This window comes from Lagenorhynchus albirostris, chromosome 5, assembly GCF_949774975.1.
Source record: "Lagenorhynchus albirostris chromosome 5, mLagAlb1.1, whole genome shotgun sequence".
Classification (NCBI taxonomy): domain Eukaryota; kingdom Metazoa; phylum Chordata; class Mammalia; order Artiodactyla; family Delphinidae; genus Lagenorhynchus; species Lagenorhynchus albirostris.
The window spans coordinates 36,202,827-36,208,696 of NC_083099.1; the positions used below are offsets into that span (position 1 = coordinate 36,202,827).

The 5,870-nt window shown below is 34.7% G+C and overlaps 1 non-coding gene across 1 annotated transcript; it reads left to right on the forward strand.

Annotated features, from left to right (window-relative positions):
* Positions 1-3,834: 3,834 nt before the first annotated feature.
* LOC132521407 (small nucleolar RNA U3) lies at positions 3,835-4,045 on the forward strand. The gene has a single exon (XR_009540857.1). It is a non-coding gene; the product is annotated as a small nucleolar RNA U3 (small nucleolar RNA).
* The last annotated feature ends 1,825 nt before the right edge of the window (positions 4,046-5,870 follow it).

A 5,870-nucleotide genomic window follows, 5' to 3' on the forward strand; every position in this document is an offset into this window, starting at 1 on the left:
GTGAAAAATGCTAGTGGTAGTTTGATAGGGATTGCATTGAATCTGTAGATTGCTTTGGGTAGTATATTCATTTTCACAATGTTGATAATCCAAAAACATGGTATATCTCTCCATCTGTTTCTATCATCTTTAATTTCTTTCATCAGTGTCTTATAGTTTTCTGCATAAAGGTCTTTTGACTCCTTAGGTAGTTTTATTCCTAAGCATTTTATTATTTTTGTTGTAATGGTAAATGGAAGTGTTTCCTTAGTTTCTCTTTCAGGTTTTTCATCATTAGTGTATAGGCATGCAAGAGATTTCTGTGCATTAATTTTGTATCCTGCTACTTTACCAAATTCATTGATTAGCTCTAGTAGTTTTCTGGTAGCATCTTTAGGATTCTCTATGTATAGTATCATGTCATCTGCAAACAGTGACAGGTTTACTTCTTCTATTCAAATTTGGATTTCTTTTATTTATTCTCTGATTTCTGTGGCTAAAACGTCCAAAAATATGTTGAGTAACAGTGGTAAGAGTGGGCAACCTTGTCTTGTTCCTGATCTTAATGGAAATGGTTTCAGTTTCTCACCACTGAGAACGATGTTGGCTGTGGATTTGTCATATATGGTCTTTATTATGTTGAGGTAAGTTCCTGCTATGCCTACTTTCTGGAGGGTTTTTATCATAAATGGGCATTGAATTTTGTTAAAAGCTTTTTCTGCATCTATTGAGATGACCATATGGTTTTTCTCCTTCAGTTTGTTAATATGGTATATCACATTGATTTATTTGCATATATTGAAGAATCCTTGCATTCCTGGGATAAATCCCACCTGATCATTTTGTATGAATCTTTTAATGTGCTGTTGGATTCTGTTTGCTAGTATTTTGTTGAGGATTTTTGCATCTATGTTCAGCAGTGATATCGGCCTGTAGTTTTCTTTTTTTGTGGCATCTTTGTCTGGTTTTGGTATTAGGGTGATGGTGGCCTCATAGAATGAGTTTGGGAGTGTTCCTCCCTCTGCTATATTTTGCAAGAGTTTGAGAAGGATAGGTGTTAGCTTTTCTCTAAATGTTTGATAGTCTTCACCTGTGAAGCCATCTGGTCCTGGGCTTTTGTTTGTTGGAAGATTTTTAATCACAGTTTCAATTTCAGTGCTTGCGATTGGTCTGTTTATATTTTCTGTTTCTTCCTGGTTCAGTCTTAGAAGGCTGTGCTTTTTTAAGAATTTGTCCATTTTTTCCAGGTTGGCCATTTTATTGGCATATAGTTATATGCAGTTTCAGCTGTTACTTCTTTTTCATTTCTAATTCTATTGATTTGAGTGTTCTCCCTTTTATTCTGGATGAGTCTGGCTAATGGTTTATCAATTTTGTTTATCTTCTCAAAGAACAAGATTTTAGTTTTATTGGTCCTAGCTATTATTTCCTTCATTTCTTTTTCATTTACTTATTTCTGATCTGATCTTTATAATTTCTTTCCTTCTGCTAACTTTGTAAAACAATTTTCTTGAAGCCTTTAAATGGAATGCAAAATCTGGTGTGCTGTATGGCTATACAATGTGGAAGCCCAGTGGAAGGGGCCCTTGAAGTGCTTATGTGCCTTGTTTTGTGTGTGTGCCAAATCACACAAAGGACTAGTATGGAGAGAGGGGGCACTAAATCTCTTAGTTAATGCTGGGGAGGCTTTGGTTCATTTTTACCACATCAAAACATGGATGGATTGCCTACGGATTTACATACCAAAATTTTTAAAATATCTAAATATTTGAAATAAAAATTGTAAATACTCAGAGACATTAGGGGAGAATGAAGGAGATATATAAAGTAACAACATAAAACTTAAATTCATGGCACACCCCAACTTAATATAGCAACAGTCAGATTGATTGCTTCTTTTTATAGAAACACTCTCACTCTCAATGGTACAGATCTCTTTAATCAGAATTTTTAGTACTCCATTCATTCTGATTCAAGCAATCTGAGGCTAATACACTTTTCCCAGAAGTTATACGCTATAAAAAGCCTTTAAAAATATTTGCATCTCTTAGCATAATACCCTCAAGGTCCATCCATGTTGTTGCAAATGTCAAGATTTCATTATACTTTTATGGCTTAGTAATATTTCATTGTGTATATACATCTTTTTTATCCATTCTTCTATGGATGCAATAAGACAGAGAAAAACAAATACTGTCTGATTTCACTTATATGTGGAATCTAAAGAACAAAACAAATGAACAAACAGAACAAAATTGAAACAGACTCATAGGTACAGAGAGCAAACTGGTTATCGCCAGAGGGGACCTGGGGGATGGGGAATGGATGACACAGGTGAAGTAGATTAAGTGGTACAAACTTCCAGGGGTGTAATGTACACACACATAGGGTATATAGTCAATAATAGTGTAACAACTTTGGTACAGTGATGATCATTTCATAATGTATAAAAATATCAAATCACTATGTTGTACACCTGAAGCTAACATAATATTGTATGTTAATAATAATTCAATTAAAAAAAGAAAGCGAAAAATATCTGGATCTCTGTAAACTTTCCGTCAAGAAGGAAGAATGTTTCTAATTTAAGCTAGAGCTGCAAAAGCAATACAGCCACCCAATACTTGGCTTCAAACCCAGAATGTTTAGAACTTGTGCAACACCTCTCTTAAGGCTATTAACAACCAGGGGCTTCGGGGAGACCTCTGCCCCTATGAGCCAATTCATAATCTAGGACATGTCTTTGAAAAAATATTAAAAGCCCAGAAGGGATACAAAAAAGACCTCAGCAGAATTAAGATAAACACTATTTCTTTCCTTTAAAATGAGCATGCAGGAAACATCATTTCTAAGCACCGATTTTACCTTGCTTCAGAAACATGAATATTGTCAGCTTTTGTATTGTAAGAAGCAACACGGGATCTGTGCCACAAAGTTCAAGATAAATGGTTGTTTGCTTAGTAAACCCCTCATCTCTTTACTGTTTCCCTTCCTCCCTTCTCGGAAGTCAAAACGTAAAAAGAAAAATGTTCAAAGTGAGACTTCATTTCATATTGAAATGCTGCAGGATAAATCCTTGGCACACAATGGTAACAAATAAAGATTGGATCAATGATGGTGAGCAAAACAAAACAAATGAGCAAGCACTCGCCAGCCAAGCCAGTTTCATAATTTTACTGTTCATGTCACACTTTCCCCCAAATGCATTTTCTGGAACCACAAAAAGAGGCCGTATGGGGATCATATTTGAACAAGGTCATGCAGGTGACCTTGACACTGTAAAATGCACACTCTTCTGTGTTGAGGGGTGCTTGGCTCAGCAGGAAGAGCACAGGCTATACAGTCTCATGACCTGGCCTTCACGTGGTTCCTAAACTGTTGTGTGACTTTAGGTAACACCACTTCACTTCTGTATGATTCTCATCTGAAGCACAAAGACTACATTCTCTCTAAATTCTAGCAGCTCCACACAGTTAACAGTTCTGTGATCTAACAAATAGTACTAGAAGAAAAAAAAAAAGAATAATTAAGCCAAGAGCACACTGAAATACTGAACTCACATTTTGAAACAACCCCCAGATAGAGTCCCTGCCGGTCCTTTGTGGGAGGGGCCCACACCAGCCACAGCAGGGGCCTGTCTTGACTATTGATCCTTTCCATGTCTGAAACTGCTGGAATCCTCCCAGACCCCATGACATAAACTTAAGAGAACTAAAATTCCAACAAGGCAAATCCACTAGGAACGAAGTGCCCAACTTAGAAATTAGAAAAAAATACAGAATAAATCTAAAAGTACTTTAGGGATACTGAAGTACTAAAACTTTGAGCAGAAATCAGTAAATTAAAAAACAAAGGTAAAATATTTTTGGGATCATTTGTATATTTCGTTATTAGACAAGTTTCTCTGAATGTGTAGAGCACCCAAAACCACAAGGAAGAGGTACAGCATTCTCTCCTGAGCGTGAAGCCAGCTCTAGGTGTTGCTTCTGCAACTGCCATTAGTCAGTGATAATCCTTCTTCTCTTCCTTTGGGAGAGTAAGAGGGAGAGAATGCTGTCTGAGTTGTTTTGAATGAGAAAACAAACAAACAAAAAACAAAGATAAAGAGGGAGGGATAAATTAGGAGTTGGGGATTAACATAAACACACTACTATATATAAAATAAACAACAAGCACCAACTGTATAGCACAGGGAACTCTACTCAATATCTTGAAATAACGTATAATGGGAAAGAATCTGAAAAAGAAATATATACATATCTGAATCACTTTGCTGTACACCTGAAAAAAATACAACATTGTAAATCAACTATACTTCAATTAAAAAAAGAAAGATAAAGAAAATTAAGTATTGAAAACATCAACCTCACAATAGACTTATCAAAAAAAAAGAGAGAGAAGACATAAGTTGGTAACTGTATAAAAGAAGACATAACTATACATAAGGCAAAGACTTTTTAAAAAATTGAAGCATTAGTTTAAAATATTCACAGGAAGAAAACCCCAGGACAAAATGGATTTATTGGCAAGTTCCACCAAACTTTTAAGGAACAGATCATCTGAATCTTTTACAAATTATTTCAGACACTAGAAAAAGATGAATATTAGCCTTTTCATTTATATGGAGCCAGTAAAATCTTGATAGGCAAACCAGTTAAGGACTGTATGAGAAAAGGAAATTAAAGGCCCATTTTACTCATGAATATAAATACAAAAAAATTCTAAATAAAACATTAGCAACTCAACTCCTCTAGTGTATAAAAAAGATAATACACCATTATCAAGTTGGGTTTATCTCAGGTATGCAAGGATGTTTTAAAATTAGAAAATATATTTTTCCAAAGAAGAAATGCAGATGGCCACCAGGCATATGAAAGGATGCTCAACATTGCTAATCATCAAGGAAATGCAAATCAAAACTACAATGATATATCAACTCACACTTGTTTAGAACAGCTACCATCAAAGAGAACACAAATAACAAATATTGGTGAGGAAAAAATTGGTGTGGAGAAAAGGGAATCCTTGTACACTGTTAGTAGGAAGGTAAATTGGTTCAGCCACTATGGAAAACAATATGGAGGATTCTCAAAACACTATAAATAGAGCTACAATATGACTCAGCAATTCCAGTCCTGGATATATATCCAAAAAGCAAAAACAAAAACCCCCAAAAAACACTAATTCAAAAAGATACACCCCAATGTTCATGGCAGAATTATTTATAATTGCCAAGACATGGAAGCAACCTAAGTGTCCATCAACAGATGAATGGATAAGGAAGATGTGGTGTATATGTACAATGGAATACTACTCAGCCATAAGAAAGAATGAAATTTTGCCATTTGTAGCAACATGGATGGACTTGGAGGGCATTATGATAAGTGAAATAAGTCAGACAGAGAAAGATAAGTACTGTATGATATCACTTGTATGTGGAATCTAAAAAATACAACAAACTAGTGAATATAACAAAAAAAGATGAAGACTCACAGAATAAACTAGTGGTTACCAGTGGTGGGGGGGCAATATATGGATGGGGGAGTGGGAGGCACAAGCTATTGGGTGTAAGACACGCTCAAGGATGTGTTATACAACACGGGAATAGAGTCAATATTTTGTAATGACTGTAAATGAAAGTAACTTTTAAAATTGTATAAAAAATACAGTACTGAGGGAAAATAAATTTAAAGATTTTAAAAAATGAATATGGTCAGAAAAATTAGAAAATACATAAATATTACCACATCAACACACTAAAAGAGATATACTATAAATATGAAAGGAAAACCATTCCATTAATCCATAATTAAAAAAAAGAATTAGCAAACTAGGAGTAGAAGGAAACTTAACTTGATAAAGGATATATTTTTTAAATCTGAAATATATAC